At 43.6% G+C, this 22931-nt stretch overlaps 2 long non-coding RNA genes across 4 annotated transcripts in view; one reads left to right on the plus strand and one right to left on the minus strand.

The window, feature by feature from the left end:
* Positions 1-369: 369 nt before the first annotated feature.
* LOC119878542 overlaps positions 370-22931 on the minus strand; it is a 73258-nt gene continuing 50696 nt past the window's right edge. The window contains exons 3-6 of one of the 2 annotated variants that reach the window (XR_005386988.1): positions 9003-9095; positions 4419-4567; positions 1306-1437; positions 370-736 (exon numbers count right to left, since the gene is read on the minus strand). This is a non-coding gene — a long non-coding RNA (uncharacterized LOC119878542). Of the gene's footprint in view, positions 737-979; positions 1438-4418; positions 4568-9002; positions 9096-22931 lie in introns of those variants that run through there. The other variant, XR_005386987.1, reaches the window with a different exon arrangement.
* Positions 1344-22931, plus strand: part of LOC119878543 — a 69880-nt gene continuing 48292 nt past the window's right edge. Inside the window, exons 1-3 of one of the 2 annotated variants that reach the window (XR_005386989.1) lie at positions 1344-1470; positions 18455-18531; positions 21198-21274. This is a non-coding gene — a long non-coding RNA (uncharacterized LOC119878543). Of the gene's footprint in view, positions 1471-16605; positions 16735-18454; positions 18532-21197; positions 21275-22931 lie in introns of those variants that run through there. The other variant, XR_005386990.1, reaches the window with a different exon arrangement.

The following is a 22931-nucleotide window of genomic DNA, read 5'->3' on the forward strand; positions in this document are numbered from 1 at the left end:
GCCCCAGAATTCCCCTCTGCCTTCTGTGAAAGAAGCAAGAACCACAGCTCCATCTCTGTCCAGGGACCAAGCCTTAGTTCCCTTTGGGCCCGACATCTCAGTTTAGGATGAATCCCAAAGGGCCCCTGCTGTGTCAGATGCATAGCTGAGATTGGAGTCTGTACCTTCTGACGAGGCAAGAGATAGTTGGAAGAGAGGAAAAAGCCTGAGGTCAGAACTCATGTATTCACCTAAACAGCCCCTTGGTACCTGTTGTTTTCTATCTGAATGGCATCTGTGCATCTTATTACAAGTCCATACTTTTTCCTCCTCAGGAAAATGGCAAGTCCTTCTGCAGATTTCAGAATCATCATGCTTATTCATGGGGATTGGGTAATAGCAATAATGGTAGTGATGAAAAAAACCAGAACTGAGGTATCACCCTCTTTGTTGAAGAGGGTGATGGCCAATGACCCAAGTTCCCATTCGAGGAGATCATGATATGACATGTTCCCAAGTGTCAGACTTTCCTGTGGAAAGCAGTTGTGTTCTCTTCATCTTCCCTCTCCTCTCCTCGTCCTCTCCTCTCCCCCTTCTCTCTTCTGACAGATGGCTCCCTCCAAACTTTGGAGAGTGAACTAGGACTTGGCCCTGTATCAGCCTTTGCTGTACATAGTAGTTAGTCTCTAGGATGGCCTGCGATCTCTTAGTATTCATGTCCTTGTATACTCTTCTCCCATGTTGTATCAGAGTTGATCTGTGCAACCAACAGGATACAACAGAAGTGAAGAAATGTTCCTTCTGATATTTGATTACTTTGAAACTGTAGTATCTCCTTCCTCCCTCCCTCTTCTCCTCCTTTTCTCCCTCTCTGTCATCATTTGCCCTGAGAAATGCCAGTTAGTGCTCTTCCTCCCTCCCTCCATCTCTCTTATCTCTCTTCTCTCTTCTCTTCTCTCTCTCTATCTCTCTCTCTCTCTCTCTCATCATTGCTGTGGGGGAATACATTATAAGGACATCCAGGCAGCCCACACAGAGACCCATGTAGAGAAGAACCAAGCCTGACAACTACATGGGTGATCTTGGAAGCAGGTCTTCCTGGTGACAGGCCCTGCTGACAGCTAGATTACAACTTCATGAGAAACTCAGCCAGAAGCACTTAGCTAGGCCACTTCCAAACTCCTGACCCTCAGATGCCATGAAATAATAAATGCTCATTGTTTTAAACTGCCAAGTTTTGGAGTAATGATTACACAGCAAAGATAACTAGCACAGATATATCCTTTGAGAAAATGAACACCAAGAATCCTGTGGAAATAGTTGTACCTATGCCAATAACTTCCACACGCTTTGTCTCTGTACCAGTGCAGGCAAGAAGAACTGGGTCGCAGGAAACATCATACACGTTGTAGCAGGCAGGACACTTAATGCCATTGGGTACTGAGGATTCCTGAGGCACTGAATGAAGAAAGAAAATTTTCATCTCAAAGAGTAAGCCATAAAAGGAGCTCGAGAATTTATTATCCCCCAACCAAGATCATGCTTATTCCATGATTCCTCCACCCAAAATCAAAATTATTTAAAACTAGGATGGCATGAGGGTGTGTGTGTGTGTGTGTGTGTGTGTGTGTGTGGAGGGGAGTAGGTATTAAGTGGAAAGATAGAGGATCTTATAGGAATTTGGTTTATTTGCTTCTTTCATGAATTGATCCTTTGCCCTGGCTGGAGAAAAATGCTTAGATGCCAGAAGGTAACTTGTGGTCTTAAAAATACTGGTAAGAAATTTTATCATTTCAAGTTTCACATCTAAGTCTTTAATACATTTTAGCTTATTTCTGTGAATGGCATAAAAAGTGGTCTGGTTTCATGCTTTTGTATACATGTAGCTGCCCAGTTTTCCCAGCACATTTTTGGGAGAGACTGCCTTTTCCCCCATTGTATATTCTTCTCTCCTTTGCCATAGATAAATTGACCATACAAGCATGGGTTTATTTCTGCATTCTCTCTTCTGTTCCATTGATCTGTGTCTGTTTTTGTGCCAGTACCATACTGTTTTGATCACTACAGCTCTGTAGTGTATCTTGAAATCTGGGATTGTGATACTTTGAGCTTTATTCCCTCAGGATTGCTTTGGCTACTCAGTCTTTTGTGGTGCAAATTTTACTTTTATTTTCTCTAGTTCTGTAAAAAATACTGTTGTATTTTGATAGGAATTGCATATCTGTAGATTGCTTGGGTAGTATGGACATTTTGACAATACTCGTTCTTCCAGTCCATAACCAAACATTGGAAGTAATTTCACATCATCTGTAGACACATTTTTCTTTATATATCTCCTTTAGCAAAGGAAATAAAACAAATAAACTACTGGGACTACACCAAAATAAAAAGCTTTTGCATAGCAAAGAAAATCACCAACAAAATAAAAAGGCAACCTACTGAATGAAGAAAGATATTTGCAAATTATATATCTTTTAAATATATAATTAAATAATATAATATATAACTTATAAAAAATAAAATATATAAATAATATAAACACTAATAAATTATATATAAATAATATTCTAAATATATAAAGAGCTTATACAACTCAATACCAAAAAAGCCCCACGAATAATCCAATTAAAAAATGGGCATGGAGGGATCCCTGGGTGGCGCAGTGGTTTGGCGCCTGCCTTTGGCCCAGGGCGCGATCCTGGAGACCCGGGATCGAATCCCACTTCGGGCTCCCGGTGCATGGAGCCTGCTTCTCCCTCTGCCTATGTCTCTGCCTCTCTCTCTCTCTCACTGTGTGCCTATCATGAATAAATAAAAATTAAAAAAATGGGCATGGAAAAAAAAAATGGGCATGGGACCTGAATAGACATTTTTCCAAGAAAGATATATAGATGGCCAACGGACACATAAAAAAAGATTCTCAACATCACTAATCATCAGGAAAATGCAAGTTCAAACTATAGAGATATCACTTTATGCCTGTCAGAATGGCTAAAATAAAAAACATAGGAAATAACAATTATTTGTGAGGGTGCAGAGAAAATGGAATCTTTGTGTGCTGTTGGTAGGAATGCAAATTGGGGATAGCCACTGTGGAAAACAGTATGGAGGTTCCTCAAAAAAATAAAAATGGAAATTCCATATGATCCCATAATTTCATTACTGGGGTATTTACCCAAAGAAAATGAAAAACACTAATTTGAAAAGATATATGCACCCCTATGTTTATTGTAGAATTATTTGCAATAGCTGATATATGAAAAAACAACCCGGGTGTCCATGGACTGAAGAATGGATAAAGAACACGTGATATGTATGTGTGTGTGTGTATGAATAAATAAATTTATTTATTCATTAGAGACACAGAGAAAGAGAGGCAGAGATATAGGCAGAGGGAGAAGCAGGCTCCCTTCAGGGAGCCCAGTATGGGACTCAATCCTGGGACCCCAGGATCACAACCTGAGCCAAAATCAGATGCTTAAGCACTGAGCCACCCAGGCGTGTCTATACAAGAGGATATTACACAACCATAAAAACGGATGAGATCTTTCCATTTCAAATAACATGGATGGATTTAGAGCATAAATGCTAAGTGAAATAAGGCAGTCAAGGAAAAATAAATATCTATCATGTGATTTCACTCATATATAGAATTTTAAAAATGAAACAAATTAGCAAACAAAGGTTTTTAAAAAGGCAAACAAAAACCACTCTTAAATAGCATAAACTGATGGTTGCTAGCAGGTAGGTGGGTGGAAGATGGATTATATAGGTGAAAGAGATTAAGAGTACATTTATCTTGATGAGCCCCGAGCAATATATAGAATTGTTGAATCGCTGTATTGTACACCTGAAACTAATATAATACTGTATGTTAATTATACTTCAATAAAAAATACTGTTGAGAGAGTTAAGAAATAAATAGGCAAGGACAAACACTTTTCAACTGGAATGGAAAAGCAAACAATTTAAACCTACAAACTCATACTTAGTGTAAATCCTGAGGACCCATCCCAGCCGCCCAGCTGCCATTCAGTCTTCCTTAAAAGAAGGGCTTGTGCCTATCCCTTCACAGGAAGGAAAGACAGTCAGTGAGGAAAATCAATAGGCAGCTCAGAAGCAGAGAGACAGGTCGTAGGAAGGTACTTAGAAGACAGACATAAGGGATCCCTGGGTGGCGCAGCGGTTTGGCGCCTGCCTTTGGCCCAGGGCGCAATCCTGGAGACCTAGGATCGAGTTCCATGTCGGGCTCCCGGTGCATGGAGCCTGCTTCTCCCTCTGCCTGTGTCTCTGCTCTCTCTCTCTCTCTCTCTCTCTCTCTCTCTGTATGACTATCATAAATAAATAAATTTAAAAAAATTAAAAAAAGACAGACATAAGACAATGGATTGGGATAAAGGATGGGAAGGGAGGGAGAGCAGAGATGTGTTGGCACTCACCTTGGAAGTCCCCTTGGTTATAGAGCTCATCTTGGCAGCACTGGTAGTTTTACCTGAATGTTTTATTATCTCCTAGTGTTGCTGAGAAGGTCCTTGGGACACACTTGCTTGAAGAACAACCTTCTCCTCAACATATTGTAAGAGCTTCCCTGTACAGAAGCAAACCCCAGAAGGAATTTCCCCTTTGAACCATAGAGAGAGCGATGCCCAAATGGGCTACCATTATTAAAGGATTCTGTGCTTCAAATCCTTTTGTCTTTAGTCTTTCCACTTCTCAAGGAGCCCTTCTGCATTGGTCCATGGAATAAACCAGTGGAGGGATGGTTTGTTAGCACTTGTTAGAATGGGAGTGTCATACTTCAATGAGGTGATGCAGAACAAGGATTGTCCAGTCTTTTTACCAGTGTCTCCCACCCTGCCCTCCTCCCACCACCCCACACCCCCAGTCCTATCTGGGTAGAATTCAACATAAGAAAGTAGGGTAAAATAGAAGATGCACAGGAAAGCTCCAGCTGGCACCAACATCAGCACTTGTCTGATCTAATCTCTGATTCCTCAGATGAAGAATCTGAGGCTCAGAGAAATGCAAAACTTGGCTAAAGTTGACTGAGAGGTGATGTGGGTCTCCTAATTTTGTCTCGTGCCTGTTGCCTCCACCACCAACTGCTCTCAACATCAGGAGAACCACAGAAAGCTAGCTCTATCTGTTGCTGCCCTACCTCCCCAGTTCTTAGAGGAATAGCCAAGGGCTTGCTCGTGAAAAGAAACAGGGTCTGAGAGAATGTATTAGTATCTTCAGAGATTCACTGACACTCTGTTAGGGTAGAGTATACTTCCTTGTCTCACTGACAATAGACATGGTCATATGATTTGCTCTGAATACTAAAATGTGAGCAGAAATGTGTATTCTATGTTCCAGCAGAAGCTAGGGTATACTTGGAGTATGGTTCTCTATCTCTCTTCTTTTTTTTTTATTGTGGTACAATGCATATAAGGTAAAAAAATACTATCTTAAAAATTTTTAAAGATTTTACTTATTTATTCATGAGACACACACACACACAACACACACAGAGACAGGCAGAGATACAGGACAGAGGGAGAAGCAGGCTCCATGCAGGGAGTCCAATGTGGGGCTTTGATACTGGGACTTCAGGATTATGCCCTGAGCCAAAGGCAGATGCTCAACAGCTGAGCCACCCCAGGCGTCCCTATATTAAACATTTTTAATTGCACAGTTCAGTGGTGTTAATCTCCATGCTCTTTCTTCCCTCCACCATGACACCAGCAATTCTTTAGAAAGCATCTTCTCCATCCACTTGAGTCCCAGGTAATATGATTTAGAGTAGACATGCGGCTGACCCAGATGGTGTGAGCAAGAAATAAATCTTTAATTTTGTAGCTTCTGACACCTTGGAGTCACTTGGTATAGCAGCGGTACTTAGCCTCTTAGTACTTAGCAGTACTTAGCCTGGCTGATACCAGGATAACACATGGCTGTCATCTCTAACTTGCTGTCCACCCTGCTGGCTAAAGACCATGAAGTTTCCATGCAATAGCATCTGACTTACAACTAAGTAGAAGATAGTGTTTCTAGCTTCTAAAATCTCAAGGTGAAGGATGCAGACCAAGAATAAAAACATCTGAAAGCAAGGGCAAATGTATACAACTGAACATGTGCTTTCATTGGCACAGGGCATGCTCAAATGGCCTGATCTTCTGCCCTTGTTGAGAATGGATTTTCCTCGGATGTGAGTCTTTGAAACAGGGTGTCACAGCCAACTTTCTCATTCTAAAGAGAAAGATAGAAATGAAGAGAGCCAGGGCAGAGGGAAACATTAGTTCTTCAGTCACTGACTATCATTTCAGGCAGGGAATTTTTATTACTGTCTACCCCTAAAAACACGTAGGAAGACACAGACCCAAAGAGATGTGATGGTGTCAAGTTGTCCACCCCCAGCCTGGGGCACCCAATGCTTGCACAATCCCTGGTAGCCTGCCACCCAAGAGTACAGGTTCTTTGAGTGACAAGCCTCTGGTCACTGGGCCCCTGACAAGGGACAGATGGTGTGTTGTACTTCTTCCAAGGATAGACTATGTCATGCTTAGGCGGAGGAGGAAATAAAAGCTTCATAAACACACTCAAGCCCTCTTTATGGTATTCACTTATATACCTGGCAGATGTCCAACTCATCAAAATTCCACCCTTTTCTGAACATGTCAAATGGCCCAAAGTTAGGTCGAAGTTGAGAAGGCAGAGAAGGGTCTGGAAGTGATAGAATTGGGTTGAGCACAGGCAGTGTCATGGTGGAACCCACCCTGGAGAAAGACAACCAGTTACTCATTTCCCCCTCAATTTCTGGCCCTTGATGTACTCACCAATATCTATCATATCCCTTCTAAGAACCTGGGCCTAAGGGAAGTATAAAAGCTTACAGTTTTTTTTTTACCTGGATTCTGGAGCCAGAGTGCCTAGGCTCAAAGCACCTAGAACAATGCTAGCATGACTAGATTTGAATAAAGTTTAGCTATAGCTGCTGCTATAATGCTTCACTCGTCACTTTTCATAGAGCTTGTAATTCAAGAGCACAGATAGGCAGCATTTTTCTGAACCTGAGGCTTGGAAGATAAATGGGATTCAGGTAAGATTCATGTAAGCCTGTGAAAATCCCACTCCCTGAGGCCTAGAGGGAAAATGAAAAGGCAGTTGTCATGTGGAGAAACCACCAATACCAAGAATGAGGGTCCCAACCCTGAATCCCAGATTTTTGGTTATTTCAAGAGGTGGGGATGGAACTCCTCAAAAGCCAGTCTGGAGAGCTAAGAGTAAGGTGTCATCCTGAGGCCCACCACTGTTCATCTGAGACGTGGGCAAGTCAGAGTAAGGATGTACCGGCAGGTGGCCTGATAACAAGAAGTAGGGCTGCAGGTCCTGATGTGCAGGGCATTGTGCACAACATTGTGATGCTCAGACAATCTTGCCAGTAAACCAGGGGAGGGTAAAGGTTATGTGCAGGTTGGGTGGGATTCTTGGCCCAGCATAGGGATGCTTCCCTGAGACCACTGCTCAGTGAGAATCAAGACTCTACATCCAGCTGCCATGGGATCATAAAGGAAATGACTATAGAAAATGTCACCCTAACTACTTCTTACTACCAGCTTAAAGCACTCTTCCCCACTCACTAATTCACAGGACCAGAAGGTATTTTCTAACCCCATACGAACATGTAATGGGCAGAACATATAAGGGTGAATGAAAAAGAGTTAGGATGAAGATATGGAAGTTTTCCAGTTAACAAAATAAGCCTAGAAGTCAAAAACTAGAAAGTTTCATGTGAGGGCTATGAATGAAAGTTTGGACAGGGTGGTGTGTGTGTGAAGGTGTGCAGCAGGGAGGCATCTTGGGTTCAAATTATGAAGGTAACTGTCTTGGTTTCTTAGGACTACCATAACAGAGTGCCACCAACCAGGTAGCTTAAACAACAAAAATGTGTATTCTCACAGTTGTGGCATCTAAAAGTCTGAACATGGAGCCAGCAGGGTTGGCTCCTTCAGGAGGCTGTGGAGAGATACTGTCCCATGCCTTTGTCCTGGCTTCTGGTGGCTGCAGCAATCTTTGTCACCCCTTGGCTTATAGACACATCACTCTGATCTCTGCCTCCATCTTCACATGGAGTTCCCTTGTGTGTCTCCCTCCTCTTTTTATAGGGATAGGGACACTAGCCGTATTAGGTTGGGGCCCACATTATTTCAGTATGACCTCATTTAACTGATAACATCAGCAATGACCCTATTTCCAAATAAGATCATATTCTCAGGTATCCAGGGCTTAGGACTTCAATATATCTCTTTTGGAGGTGCAATCAAAGTCATAACAGGAACAGAAGCCCTTGGATTCCCCCCTCTCAGTGCCCCATTCCTTCTACCTGGGTCCCTCTAACTTTGTCCTTTCATGTGTCCATCCAAGTGGCTAGCACTGCTCTCCTCAGGGACACTCTTTACTGTCTGAAGCGGTCCATCTGAGAGTGGAAATTGGGACAGCCACTATGGAAAACAGTAGGAAGGGTCCTCAAGAAACTATAAATAGATGCACTTCTGGATATATAACTTAATGAAACAAAATCACCACCCTGAATATGTCTACACCCCATATTCATCACAGCATTATTCACCATAGCTAACCAATGGTAACAACCTAAGTATCTATCAACAAATGAATGGATGAAGGAATACTATTTGGCCATAAAGAAAATCTTGCCATTTATGACAACATGGATAGACATTGGAGGAATTATGCTAGGTGAAATAAGTCAGAGAATGACGAACACTTATAATCTCACTTACATAATAATTGATAGAAACAGAATAGATTGGTGCTTACCAGAGATAGAGGGAGAGTGTGGGGGCATACTCCTTAGTTTTGTGATCTTGGGGCTAAATTTATCCTTTTCTTTGAAAAACTTGTCATGCCCTGTCTTCCATTTTAAGTACCATCTTTATGGATAATGATCATTACAAAGAATACATGTTTGTTGCAAAAAAACCCTCAGAATGTAGAAGTATAGAATAAAAAGTGGAAGTTACCTGCCTTCTGGTGGCTTCTACATCCTGTGATTGTTTTCTGAGTGAGGATGTTCCAGGGTGTAGTCTTCCTGAGGCAACAACTGTTCTTGTAAACTGTAGAGAGGTAGTTTAAGGAAGTGGGTTTATGGATGAACATAAGATTCATCCCTAACTGGGTTCAAATTCCTACCCCTTCTGTTACTAGCTCTTCCAAAGTGGATGTTATTTCAGCTTTCCATGCCCCTCTTTATCTTTAAGCTACAAGATGATCATGGTAGTAGTCCCTATATCATGGAGTTGCTGTGAGAATTAAGTGATTTCACAAACATGGTAATTCTTGGCTACTTTTATTATTGTTTTGTATCTTCCTGCCTACTGGAGGTCTTTGAGCCAAGGAATAATGAGATAGTACAAGTTCAAGAATGTAAATTAACCAACGAAAAGCCCAATAAGGATAATAGCACTGTCTCTGAGGTGTGGATGGAAAACGTAAAAACAATTTTAAAAATTAATTTTTCCAGCTTTATTGACATATAAATGACATGTAATATTGCATAAATGTAAAGAATATAACAGTTTAAAAATATTTTTATTTAAATTCCAGTAAACAGTGTACTGCATATTAATTTGAAATATATATATATATATACTGTGAAATTACTACAATAAATTTAATTAACATCCACACCTCACATGGTTACAAATTCTTTTTCTTGTGATGTGAACTTTTAGGTTTACATTCTTATCAACTTTCAAATATATAATATTGTTAACTATAGTCACCGTGCTGTGCACTATATCCCCAGACCATTTCATAGGTTGCCTTTTAGTTTTGTTGATGATTCCTACACTGTGCAGAAGCATTTTGTTTTGATACAGTCCGAATAGTTTTACTAGTTTCAGAGGCAGAGCTTAGTGATTCATCAGTTGCATATAACATCCAGTGCTCATTACATCATGTGCCTGCCTTAATGTCCATCACCCATTTACCTCATCCCCTCACTCCCCTCCCCTCCAGCAACCCTGTTTGTTTCCTAGTGTTAAGAGTCTCCCATGGTTTGCCTCCCTCTCAATTTTCATCTTATTTTCCTTCCTTTCCCCTATGTTCATCTGTCTTATTTCTTAAATTTTACGTATGTGTGAAATATTATGGTATCTGTCTTTCTCTGACTGACTTACTTCACTTAGCATCATACCCTCTAGTTCTAGTCACATCACTGCAAATGGCAAGATTTCATTCTTTTTGATGGTTGGGTAATATTCCATATTATATCCATATATATTGCTTCTCCATTCACCTCTCAATGGGCATCTTGGCTCTTTCCATATTTTGGCTGTTGTACGCACTGCTGCTATAAACATTGGACTGCTTGAGCTACTTTGAATAACTATGTTTGTATCCTTTAGATAAATACCTAATAGTACAATTACTGCGTGGTAGGATGGTTTTATTTTTCAGTTTTTGAGGAACTTCCATTCTGTTTTCCACAGAGGCTGCAAAAGTCTGCATTCTCACCAAGAGTGTAAAAGGGTTCCCTTTCTCCACATCCTTGCTAACATCAGTTGTTTTCTGTCTTGTTAATTTTAGCCATTCTGACTGGTGTGAGGTGGCATCTCATTTTGGCTTTGATCTGTATTTCCCTGATGACAAGTCACGTGGAACATTTTCTCATGTGTCTGTTGGCCATGTGTATGTCTTATTTGGACAAACGTCTGTTCATGTCTTCTGTCCATTTCTCAACTGAATTTTTTGCTTGAGTTTGATAAGTTCTTTATCGATTTTGGATACTAGCCCTTGACCTGATAAGATCATTGCAAATATCTTCTCCCATTCCATAGTTGCCTTTTAGTTTTGTTGGTTTTTTCCTTTACTGTGCAAAATTTTTATCCTGATGAGGTTTCAGTAGTTCACTTTTGCTTTTGTTTCCCTTGTCTCCAGAGACATGTCTAGAAAGAAGTTGCTGCGGCTGAGTTCAACAGATTGCTGCCTGTATGTATTCTCCACTAGGATTTTGATGGATTCCTGTCTCACATTTAGGTGTTTCGCCCATTTTGAGCTTATCTTTGTGTATGGTGTAAGAAAGTGGTCCAGTTTCATTCTTCTGCATGTGGCTGTATAATTTTCCTAACACCATTTGTTGAAAAAATGTCTTTTTCCACTGGATGTTCTTTCCTGCTTTGTCAAAGATTAGTTGACCGTAGAGTTGATGGTCCATTTCTGGGTTCTCTATTCTGTCTCATCGATATATGTGTCTGTTTTGTATCAGAACCATACTGTCTTGATGATCAGAGCTTTGTAATACAGCTTGAAGTCCAGAATTTTGCTGCCTCCAGCTTTGGTTTTTCTTTTTCAACATTACTTTGGTGATTTGAGGTCTTTTCTGGTTTCATACAAATTTTAGGGTTGTTTCATAGATCAATGGAACAGAATAGAGAATCCAGAAGTGGAACCTCAACTTTATAGCCAAATAGTATTCGACAAAGGAGGAAAGACTATCTATCCACTGGAAAAAAGACAGTCTCTTCAATAAATGGTGCTGGGAAAATTGGACATCCACGTGCAGAAGAATGAAACTAGACCACTCTCTTGCACCATCCACAAAGATAAACTCAAAATGGATGAAAGATCTTAATGTAAGACAAGATTCCATCAAAATCCTAGAGGAGAACACAGGCAACACCCTTTCTGAACTTGGCCACAGTAACTTCTTGCAAGATTAATCCATGAAGGCAAGAGAAACAAAAGCAAAAATGAATTATTGGGACTTCATCAAGATAAGAAGCTTTTGCACAGCAAAAGATACCATCAACAAAACTCAAAGACAACCTACAGAATGGGAGAAGATATTTGCAAATGACATATCAGATAAAGGGCTAGTTTCCAAGATCTATAAAGAACTTCTTAAACTCAACAGCAAAGAAACAATCCAATCATGAAATGGGCAAAAGACATGAAGAGAAATCTCACAGAGGAAGACATAGACGTGGCCAACAAGCACATGAGAAAATGCTCCGCTCACTTGCCATCAGGGAACTACAAATCAAAACCACCATGAGATCCCACCTCACACCAGTGAGAATGGGGAAAATTAACAAAGCAGGAAACCACAAATGTTGGAGAGGATGTGGAGAAAGGGGGACCCTCCTGCACTGTTGGTGGGAATGTGAACTGGTGCAGCAACTCTGGAAAACTGTGTGGAGGTTCCTCAAAGAGTTAAAAATAGATCTGCTCTATGGACCCAGCAATTGCACTGTTGGGGATTTTCCCCAAAGATACAGATGCAATGAAATGCCGGGACACCTGCACCCCGATGTTTGTAGCAGCAATGTCCACAATACCCGCACTGTGGAAGGAGCCTCGGTGTCCATAGAAAGATGAATGGATAAAGAAGATGTGGTTTATGTATACAATGGAATATTACTCAGCCATTAGAAATGACAAATACCCACCATTGGCTTCGACGTGGATGGAACTGGAGAGTATTATGGCTGAGTGAAATAAGTCAATTGGAGAAGGACAAACATTATATGATCTCATTCATTTGGGGACGATAAAAAATAGTGAAAGGGAATAAAGGAGAAAGGAGAAAAAATGAGTGGGAATATCAGAAAGGGAGACAGAACATGAAAGACTCCTAACTCTGGGAAACGAACTAGGGGTGGTAGAAGCAGAGGAGGGTGGGGGGTGGGGGTGATGGGCACTGAGGTGGGCACTTGACGGGATGAGCACCGGGTGTTATTCTATATGTTGGCAAATTGAACACCAATAAAAGATAAATTTATTTTAAAAAATTTTAGAGTTGTTGGTTCCAGCTCTGTAAAAAATGCTAATGCTGGCAGCCCAGGTGGCTCAGCGGTTTAGCGCCACCTTCAGCCCAGGGCCGGATCCTGGAGATTCGGGATCCAGTCCCACGTTGGGCTCTCTGCATGGAGCCTGCTTCTCCCTCAGCCTGTGTCTCTGCCTCTCTCTCTCCCTCTCTGTGTATCTGTCATGAATAAATAAATAAAACCTTTTAAAAATTGGTATTTTGATAGAGATTGCACTGAATGTGTAGGTTGCTCTGGGTAGCAATAGACAACTTTTGGGGTAGCATTAACAATATTTGTTCTTCCAATGCATGAGAATGGAATGTTTTTCCTTTTCTTTATGTCTTCCTCAATTTCTTTCATAAGCATTCCATAGTATCCAGAGTACAGATCCTTTACCTCTTTGGTTTATTCCAAGGTGTCTTATGGTTTGGGGGACAATTGTAAGTGGGATCCATTCCTTCATTTCTTTCATCCGTTCATGTTTAGTGTATAGAAATGCAACTGACTTCTGTGCATTGATTTTATATTCTGCGATTTTGCTGAATTCCTACATCAGTTCAAGCAATTTTGGGATGGAATCTTTTGGGTTTTCTATATAAAGTATCATGTTGTCTACAAATAGTGAAAGTTTGACTTCTTTGCCAATTTGGATGCTTTTTATTTGTCTGATTTCTGAGGCTAGGACTTCTAGCACTATGTTGAACAGCAGTGAGAGTGGACATCCCTGTCTTATTCCTGACCCTGGAAGAAAATCTCTGTTTTTCCCTGTTAAGGATGATATTCACTGTGGATTTTTTGTATGGCTTTTAGGATACTGAGGTAAGTTCCTTCTGTCTTTATACTGCAGTGAGTTTCAATCAAGAAAGAATGCTGTATTTTGTCTTTTATTAATGTTGTGTATCATGTTGATTTGCAACTGTTGAACCACCCTTGCATCTCAGGAATAAATTCCTTTTGGTCATGGTAAATAATCCTTTTAATGAACTTTTGGATCCAATTTGCTACTATCTTGGTGACAATTTTTGCATCCATATTCATCAGGGATCTTTGATCTGTACTTCTTTTGGGTGGGGTCTTTATTTGGTGTTGGGATTGATGCTGGCCTCATAGAATGAGTTTGGAAGTTATTCTTCCATTTCTAGTTTTTGGAACAGTTTCAGAATAGGTACTAATTATTTAAATGTTTGGTGGAATTCCCCTGGGAAGCCGTCTGGCCCTGGACTCTTGTTTGTTAGGAGACCTTTGAGATCTGATTCAATTTCTTTGCTGGTTATGGCTCTGTTCAGATTTTCTATTTCTTCCTGTTTCCGTTTTAGTAGTTTATATATTTCTAGGAATGCATCCAAATTGCCTAATTTGTTGGGATATAATTGCTCACAATATTCTCTTATAATTGTATTTCTTCAGTGTTGCTTGTGATCTCTTTTTCATTCATGATTTTATTTCTTTGAGTCCTTTCTCTTTTCTCTTTTTGATAAGTCTGGCTAGGCATTTATCGATTTTATTAATTCTTTCGAAGAATCAGCTATTAATTTCATTGATCTTTTCTGTTTTTTCCCCCATATCATTGCTTTATGGTCCACTCTATTATTTTTCTTCTCCTGCTAGATTTAGGCTTTATCTGTTGTTCTTTTATCAGCTCCTTTAGATTTCAGGTTATGTTGTGTCTTTGCAACTTGTTTCTTGAGAAAGGCCTGTGTTGCTATATACTTTCCTCTTAGGACCACCTTTGCTGCATCCTCATAGTTTAGGGGACATGTCTAGAAAAATGTCGCTACAGGAATACCAGAGAAATTGCTCTCTTCTAGAATTTTTATACTTTCAGATCTCACAATTAGGTCTTTGATACATTTTGAGTATATTTTGTGTATGGTGTAAGAAAATGGCCTACTTTCATTGTTTTTGCAAGTAGCTATCCAGTTTCCCAACAGCACTTGTTGAAGAGACTTTTTCCCATTATTTTTTCCTGCTTTGTCAGAGAGTAAATGATCATATAATTATAGATTCTTTAGTGTTGTTTTATTAATCTGTGTGTCCATTTTGTACTAACAGTATACTTTCTGAGTTACTACAGCTTTGTAATAGAACTGGAAGTCTGGAATGTGTTACCTCCTGTTTTGTTTTTCCAAGATTGCTTCGGCTGCTTGGGGTATTCTGTGGTTCCATATAAATTTTAGGATTGTTTTAGCTCTGTGAAGAATGCCGGTGATATTTTGATAGGAATTGCATCCAAAGTGTAGATTTCTTTGGTTGGCATAGACCTTTTAACAGTATCTGGCCTTTTTTTTTTAAATTTTTTAAAAATTTTTATTTATTTGTGATAGTCACAGAGAGAGAGAGAGAGAATGAGGCAGAGACACAGGCAGAGGGAGAAGCAGGCTCCATGCACCGGGAGCCCAACGTGGGATTCAATCCAGGTCTCCAGGATTGCGCCCTGAGCCAAAGGCAGGCGCCAAACCGCTGCACCACCCAGGGATCCCAGTATTTGGCCTTCTAATCCATAAGCATGGAATGTCTTTCCAATTGTGTCATCTTCAACTCTTTAATCATTGTTTTATAGTTTTCAGAGTATAGGTCTTTTACCTCTTTGGTTAAGCTTATTCCTAGGTATTTTAATATTTCTGGTTCAATTGTAAATGGGATTATTTTATTAATTTGTCCTTCTGCTGTTTCATTATTAGTGTATAGAAATGATACAGATTTCTGTGTGTTGTTTTTGTATCCTGTGACTTTACAAATTTATTTCTCAGCTATAGAATGTTTTTGAAGGAGTGTTTAAGGTTTTCTGTGTGTACTATTATGTCAACTGCAAATAGTGAAAGTTTTACTTCATCCTTGCAATTCCGGATGCACTTTATTTCTCTTTGATGTCTGATTGCTGTGGCTAAGATTGAGAGATAGGGAGGGAGACAGGGCCAGGCCAGGAGGGACAGAGAGTGAGACCGGGAGGGAGAGACAGAGACCCGGACGGAAGGACAGGGAGGGAGACACAGAGCCAGAGAGAGGCTTCGTGCCTCCATGAGCAGGAGTCCCTTGGGACTGAGCGGGGGCTCAAGGCCTCAAACCCAGCGCCTGACCAGACTACCCGGCAGAGGCATAGGCATTCTCCACTCCGCTCTGAACTCCGCGAAGGGCGGGCCTCTGTGCGGGGGGCGGGCCCAGGGGCGGGAGCGGGGGTGAGGCCACAGGGTTCCAGGAGCTTGCCCCTGCGCCTGACCCCGAGCGTGACCTGAAGGGGGCCGCGGCTGGCCGCAGGAGGAGCTGTGCGCAGATGCGACCCGGCGGTGGCAGGAGGTAGCTCGGCCGCGCCCCCAGTCCAGGCCCGCGGTTCCCCGCGGTTCCCCGCGCTCCGGGCTCGCGGGCAGCGGCTCTGCAGGCCTCGGCCCCCTGCGCGCAGGTCAGCGTGGGCCCCGGGAGGTGTGACGGGCCCTGGGGTGGCTGTGCGAGGGGCATCTGACCCTCGCTTGTGGCGCAGCGGGTGCCTGGGAGGGACCGGGAGGGGGACAGCGGGCCTTGGGGCTGCATGGAGGTGGCCCCGTGGCGAGCCGGACCCACACCCTTTGGGCCGCCAGGGTGCCGGGCAGAGGGCTGCGGGGAAGGAGTGGTGGGACCTGTTGGCGGAGGGGGGCGGCGGTGGGGCCTCCTACAGGTCAGGCCAGGTCTCCTTTGGGCGGCTCAGGGAGGGTGCGGGGCCCCTCCCCCGGGCTCAGGGAGGTACCGCGGAACCCATGTGCGTGCGCTCAGAGGGGTTAGGGTGCAGGCACCTTGCAATGTCAGGGCACGGCCTTGGGACGGTGGCTTGAGGGCCTGGGCTGCTGGGCCCCAGGAGCCTCCCCAAGCCCTTGGCTCTTACTCCGCCCCCCTCCCCCTCCCAGCTCTCAGGTCCCTCCCTAAGCACCCCAGCCTGGCCAGGAGCCCGCCCCTCCCGCTTGGTCCCTGTCAGGTGAGTATGGCTACCTCTGAAATTTTTGCATTTTGAAAACGTTCTCCTTTCTCCACAGCCTCCCCAAAATTTGGTGTTTCCTGTCTTTTTAATGTTCTCACCGGTGTGAGGTGGCATCTCATTGTGGTTTTGACCTTTATTACTCTGATGGCCAGTGACCCAGAGCATTGTCTTGCCTGCTTGTTGGCCATGTACATATAGGTCTTCTTCCGTGACTTTTCTGTTCGTGACTTTTCCCGTTTTCTGGATGGGATGGTTGGTCTCTTTGCTGTGGAGTTGCAGAGGTTCTTCAGAGATCTTGGATGCTGGCCCTTTATCTGACGGGGGTCATTTGCACATACCTTCTTCTCCCATTCTGTGGGCCACCTTTGAGTTATGTTGAGTGTTTCTTTTGCTGTGCGGAAAGTGCTCATCTTGATGAAGTACCAGCGATCCATTTTCGCTCTTGTTTCTCTGGACTTTGTGGCTGATGTAATTTGCAAGAAGTTGCTGTGGCCCAGTTCAAGAAGGGTGTTGTTTCCCGTGTTCTCCCGGGGGGTTTTGATGGAATCTTGTCTCACATTTAGATGCTTCATCCATTTTGAGTTTATCCTTGTGTTTGGTGTGAGAGGAATGGTCCAGGTTCATTCCTCTGCATGTGGCTGTCCAGTGTTCCCAGCAGCCTTGATCGAAGAGACTGTCTTTTTTTTCCCATCTTTCCTGCCTGGCCAAATATTAGTTGCCCGTAGAGTTGAGGGTCCACATCTGGATGCTCTCCTCTGTTCCATTGATCCATGTGTCCGTTTCTGTGACAGTACCACACTGTCCTGATGCTCACAGCTTTGAGGCGCGCCCTGAAATCTGGCATTGTGCTGCCCCACCCCCACCCCCTGCATTGGATTTCTTGGCTACTATTCCCGTGGCCGTTCGGGGTCTTTTCTGATTCCACACAAGTCTTCAGATGATTTTTTCCAGCTCTCTGAAGATAGTCCATGGTATTTCTGAGAGGGATTACACTATTTGTGTAAATTGCCCTGAGTCACGTTGACATTTTCCCCAATATTAATTCTTCCAAACCAGGAGCATGGAACCTTTTTCCATCGCTTTGTGTCTTCCTCAGTTTCTTTCAGACATGTTCTGCAGTGTTTTGGGTAGCAATCCTTTACCCCTTTGGTTAGGTTTATTCCTAGGTAGCTCATGCTTTTTTTGGGTGCTGCGGTTGTATAAATGGGGTTGACCCCTTCCTCGATGTCCCTTTCCTCGGTCTCATTCTTCGCTTACAGAAAGGCCACTGGTTTCTGGGTCCCGAGTTTGTATCCCGCCACACTGCCGAACTTGCTGTAGGAGTTCCAGCCATCTTGGGTTTTCTAGGTACGGTATCGTGTCATCGGTGAAGAGGGAGAGTTTGACTTCTTCTTTGCCGATTTGAATGCCTTTTATTTCTTTTCATTGCCTGATTGCTGAGGCCATGACGTCTCGTACTATGTTGAGAATAGCAGCAGTGAGAGTGGACATCCCCGTCTCGTGCCTGGTCATCGGGGAAAGGCTCCCAGTGTTTCCCCATTGGGAATGAGAATTTGCTGCGGGCTTTTCGTAGATGGCTTTGAAGATGCTGAGGGACGTTCCCTCTATCCCGGTACTCTGAAGCGTTTGGATCAGGAATGGATGCTGTGTTTTGTCAAATGCTTCTTCCTCTGCGTCTCTTGAGAGGATCATCTGGTTCTTGTTTTCTCTCTTGCAGATCTGATGAAGCACCTTGAGTGCTTTCTGAGTGCTGAAGAAGCCTTGCACCCCGGGGATAAAGCCCACCGGGTCATCGTGAGTAACTTGTTAATAATGTCCTGTTGGATCCCGTTGGCTCATAGCTTGTGGAGGTGTGCATCCGTGTTCATCAGGGACATCGGTCCAGAATTCTCCCTTTGGGTGGGGGGGGTCTTGGGTTTTGGAGTTAAGGTGACGCTGGCCTCCAAGAACGAGTTTGGAAGTATTCCATTTCTTTCTATCTTTCGGAGCAGCTTTGGTAGCACAGGTATGATTTCTTCTTGAAGCGTTTGATAGAATTCCCCTAGGAAGCCATCTGGCCCCGGACGTTTGTGTCTCGGGAGGTTTGTGTGTTTCTTTATAGGTGTGTTTCTTATTTCCTATTGGGGTTCATTTTGCCAACATAGAGCATAACCCCCCAGGGCTCATCCCATCAAGTGCCCCGCTCCGTGCCCGTTGCCCAGTCACCCGCACCCCCCACCCTCCTCCCTTTCTTCCACCCCTTGTTCATTTCCCAGGGTTAGGAGTCTCTCCTGTTCGGTCTACCTTTCTGCTATCTGCCACTCATTTTTTTCTCCTTTCCCCTCTCTCCCCTTTCACTATTGTTTTCATCCTCCCCAGAAGAATGAGACCATATGATGTTTGTCCTTCGCGATTGTCTTCTTTCCCTCAGCCTTAATACCCTCCGGTTCCATCCAGGTCGAAGCAAATGGTAGGTGTTCGTCGTTTCTAACGGCTGAGTAATCTTCCATTGTGTACAGAGACCACTCACCCTCCTTATCCATTCATCTTTCGATGGACACCGAGGCTCCTTCCACAGAGTGACTATCATGGATGTTGCCGCTTGAAACCTCGGGGTGCAGATGTCCCAGCATTTACCTGCATCTGTATCATTGGGGTACATCTCCACCAGTGCACCCCCATGCTGGATCACAGTGTAGATCCGTTGTTACCTCTCTGAGGCACCTGCACACGGCTTTCCAGGCGTGGCTGCACCAGGTCACATTCCCACCAGCAGTGCAAGAGGGTTCCCCTTTCGCCACATCATCACTGACATTCGCTGCTTCCTGTCTTGTTAACGTTCACCGCGGTCACTGGTGCGTCAGGTGGGATCTCGTTGTGCTTTTGACCTGTATTTCCCTGACGGCCAGTGATGCGGTGCATTGTCTCATGTGCTTGTCTGTCACGCCTACGTCTTCCTCTGTGACATTTCCGTTCACGTCTCTTGCCCGTCTACCAGATTGGATCCTTGGTCTCTTTGCTGTGGAGTTACAGAAGTTCTTCAGAGATCTTGGATACTGGCCCTTTACCTGACAGGGTCATTTGCACATAACTTCTCCCATTCTGTGCGTTGGCTTTAAGTTTTTTGAGTGTTTCTTTTGCTGTGCGGAAGCTGCTCATCTTGGTGAAGTCCCAGCGATCAATTTTTGCTCTTGTTTCTCTGGCCTTCATGGCTGATGTAATTTGCACGAAGTTGCTGTGGACCAGATGGTGTTGTTGCCTGTGTTGTCCCCTAGGATTTTGATGGAATCTTGTCTTGCATTTAGATCCTTCATCCATTTTGAGTTTATCCTTGTGTATGGTGTGAGAGGAATGATCCAGTTTCATTCTTCTGCGTGTGGCTGTCCAGTGTTCCCAGCAGCATTTACTGAAGAGATTGTCTTTTTTGTTCCCCCTGCAAGGTCTTTGCTGCCTGGCCGAATATTAGTTACCCATAGAGTTGAGGGTCCACCTCTGGATGCTCTCTTCTGTTCCATTGATCGGTATGCCTGTCTTTGTGCCAGTATCACACTGTCTTGCCAGTAACAGCTTCGTGGCACAACGTGAAATCCAGCATTGTGCTGCCCCCGCAGTGGTTTTCTTGGCTACTCTTCCTGTGGCCGTTCGGGGTCTTTTCGGATTCCACACCAGTCTTCAGATGACTTGCTCCAGCTCTCTGAAGAGAGTCCATGGTATTTCTGACAGGGATTGCATTAGTTGTGTCGATTGCCCTGGGTCACATTGACATTTTCCCGAATATTAATTCTTCCAATCCAGCATCATGGAACCTTTTCCATCTCTTTGTTTCTTCCTCAGTTTCCTTCAGACTTGTTCTGCAGTGTTTCGGGTAGAGACCCTTTACACCTTTGGTTAGGGTTCTTCCTAGGTAGCTCATGCTTTTTTGGGGGTGCTGCAGTTGTATAATTGGGGTTGACCCTTTCCTCGATGTCCCTTTCCTCGGTCTCCTTGTTCGCATGTAGAAAGGCCACTAGTTTCTGGGCCCCACGTTTGTATCCTGCCGCACTGCCGAACTTGCTGTAGGGAGTTTGAGCAATCATGTGGTGGAGTCTTTTGGGTTTTCTAGGTACAATATAATGTCATTGGCGAAGAGGGAGATGTTGACTTCTTCTTTGCCAGTTTCAATGCCTTTTGTTTCGTTTTGTTGCCTGACTGCTGAGGCCATGACGTCTCGTACTATGCTGAGAATAGCAGTGGTGAGAGTGACATCCCAGTCGCGTGCCTGTTCTTCAGGGCAAGGCTTCCGGTGTTTCCCCATTGCGAATGATAATTTGCCACGGGCTTTTCGGAGATGGCTTGGAAGATGCTGAGAGACGTTTCCTGTATCTCTGTACTCTGATGCGTTTGGATTCGTTTGGACTCTTGGGCATGGATTCCGTATTTTGTCAAATGCTTCCTCTGCGTCACTTGAGAGGATCATCTGGTTCTTGTTTTCTCTCTTGCAGATCTGAAGAAGCACATGGAGTGCTCTCCGAGTGCTGAAGCAGCCTTGCACCCCGGGGATAAACCCCACTGGGTCATGGTGAGTAACTTCTTAATAATGTCCCGTTGCAACCTGTTGGGTCGTATCTTGTGGAGAAGGTGTGCATCCGCGTTCATCAGGGACATCGGTCCAGGATTCTTCTTTTTGGTGGGTTCTTGGGTTCTGGAGTTAAGGTGACCCCGGCCTCCAAGAACGGGGTTGGAAGTGTTCCATCTCTTTCTATCTTTCGCAGCAGCTTTAGTAGCATAGGTATGCTTTCATCTTGAAGCATTGGATAGAATTCCCCTGGTAAGCCTACTGGCCCTGGACTTTTGTGTCTCGGGAAGTTTGTGAGTTTATCGGTTTATTTATTATTGGAGTTCGTTTTACCAACATAGAGAGTAACCCCCCAGTGCTAATCCCATCAAGTTCCCCCCTCGGTGCCCGTCGCCCAGTCACCGCCACCCCCCGCCCTCCTCTCTTTCTTCCACCCCTTGTTCGTTTCCCAGGGTTAGGAGTCTCTCCTATTCTGCCCTCTCTGCCATCTCCCACTCATTTTTTTCTCCTTTCACCTCTATTCCCTTTCACTATTTTTGTCATACTCCCCAAAAGAATGAGACCATATAATGTTTGTCCTTCACCTATTGCCTTCTTCCCTCAGCCGTAACACCCTCTGGTTCCATCCATGTCGAAGCAAATGGTGGGTGTTTGTCATTCCTAACGGCTGAGTAATCTTGCATTCTGTACAGAGACCACACACCCTCCATATCCATTCATCTTTGATGGACACCGAGACCCCTTCGCAGTGTGGCTATCATGGCTCTGAACCTAAGGGTGCGGGTTGTCCCAGCGTTTCATTGCATCTGCGTCTTTGAGGTAAATCCCCAGCAGTGCAATTGCTGGGTCGTACGGAGGTCTATTTTTAACTCTGAGGATTCTCCATACAGTTTTCCAGAGTGGCTGCACCAGTTCACATTCCCACCAACAGTGTAAGAGGGTTCCCTTTTCTCTGCATCCTCTCCAACATTTGTAGTTTCCTGCCTTGTTAATTTTGCCCATTCTCACTGGTGTGAGGAGATATCTCATTGTGGTTTTGATTTGTGTTTCCCTGATGGCAAGTGATGTAGAGCATTTTCTCATGTGGGTGTTGGCCATGTCTATGTCTTCCTCTGTGAGATTTCTGTTCTTTTGCCCATTTCATGATTGGCTTGTTTGTTTCTTTGGTGCTGATATTAATAAGTTCTTTATAGATCTTGGAAACTAGCCCTTTATCTGATATGTCACTTGCAAAATCACATTGATAGTTTATGAGTGTTGAACCAGCCTTGTGTCCTGGGAATAAATCCTACTCAGTCATGGTGAATAATTTTCTTATGTACTGTTGAATCCTATTGGCTAGTATCTTGTTGAGAATTTTTGCATCCATGTTCATCAGGGATATTAGTCTATAATTCTCCTTTTTGGTGGGCTCTTTGTCTGGTTTTGGAATTAAGGTGATGCTGGCCTCAAGAACGAATTTGGAAGTACTCCATCTCTTTCTATCTTTCCAAACAGCTTTAGGAGAATAGGTATGGTTTCTTCTTTAAACGTTTGATAGAATTCCCCTGGGAAGCCATCATGCCCTGGACTTTTGTGTCTTGGGAGGTTTTTGATGACTGCTTCAATTTCCTCCCTGGTTATTGGCCTGTTTAGGTTTTCTATTTCTTCCTGATACAGT

The sequence above is a fragment of the Canis lupus genome, unplaced genomic scaffold, assembly GCF_011100685.1.
Source record: "Canis lupus familiaris isolate Mischka breed German Shepherd unplaced genomic scaffold, alternate assembly UU_Cfam_GSD_1.0 chrUn_S1709H1903, whole genome shotgun sequence".
NCBI classification, from domain to species: Eukaryota; Metazoa; Chordata; class Mammalia; order Carnivora; family Canidae; genus Canis; species Canis lupus.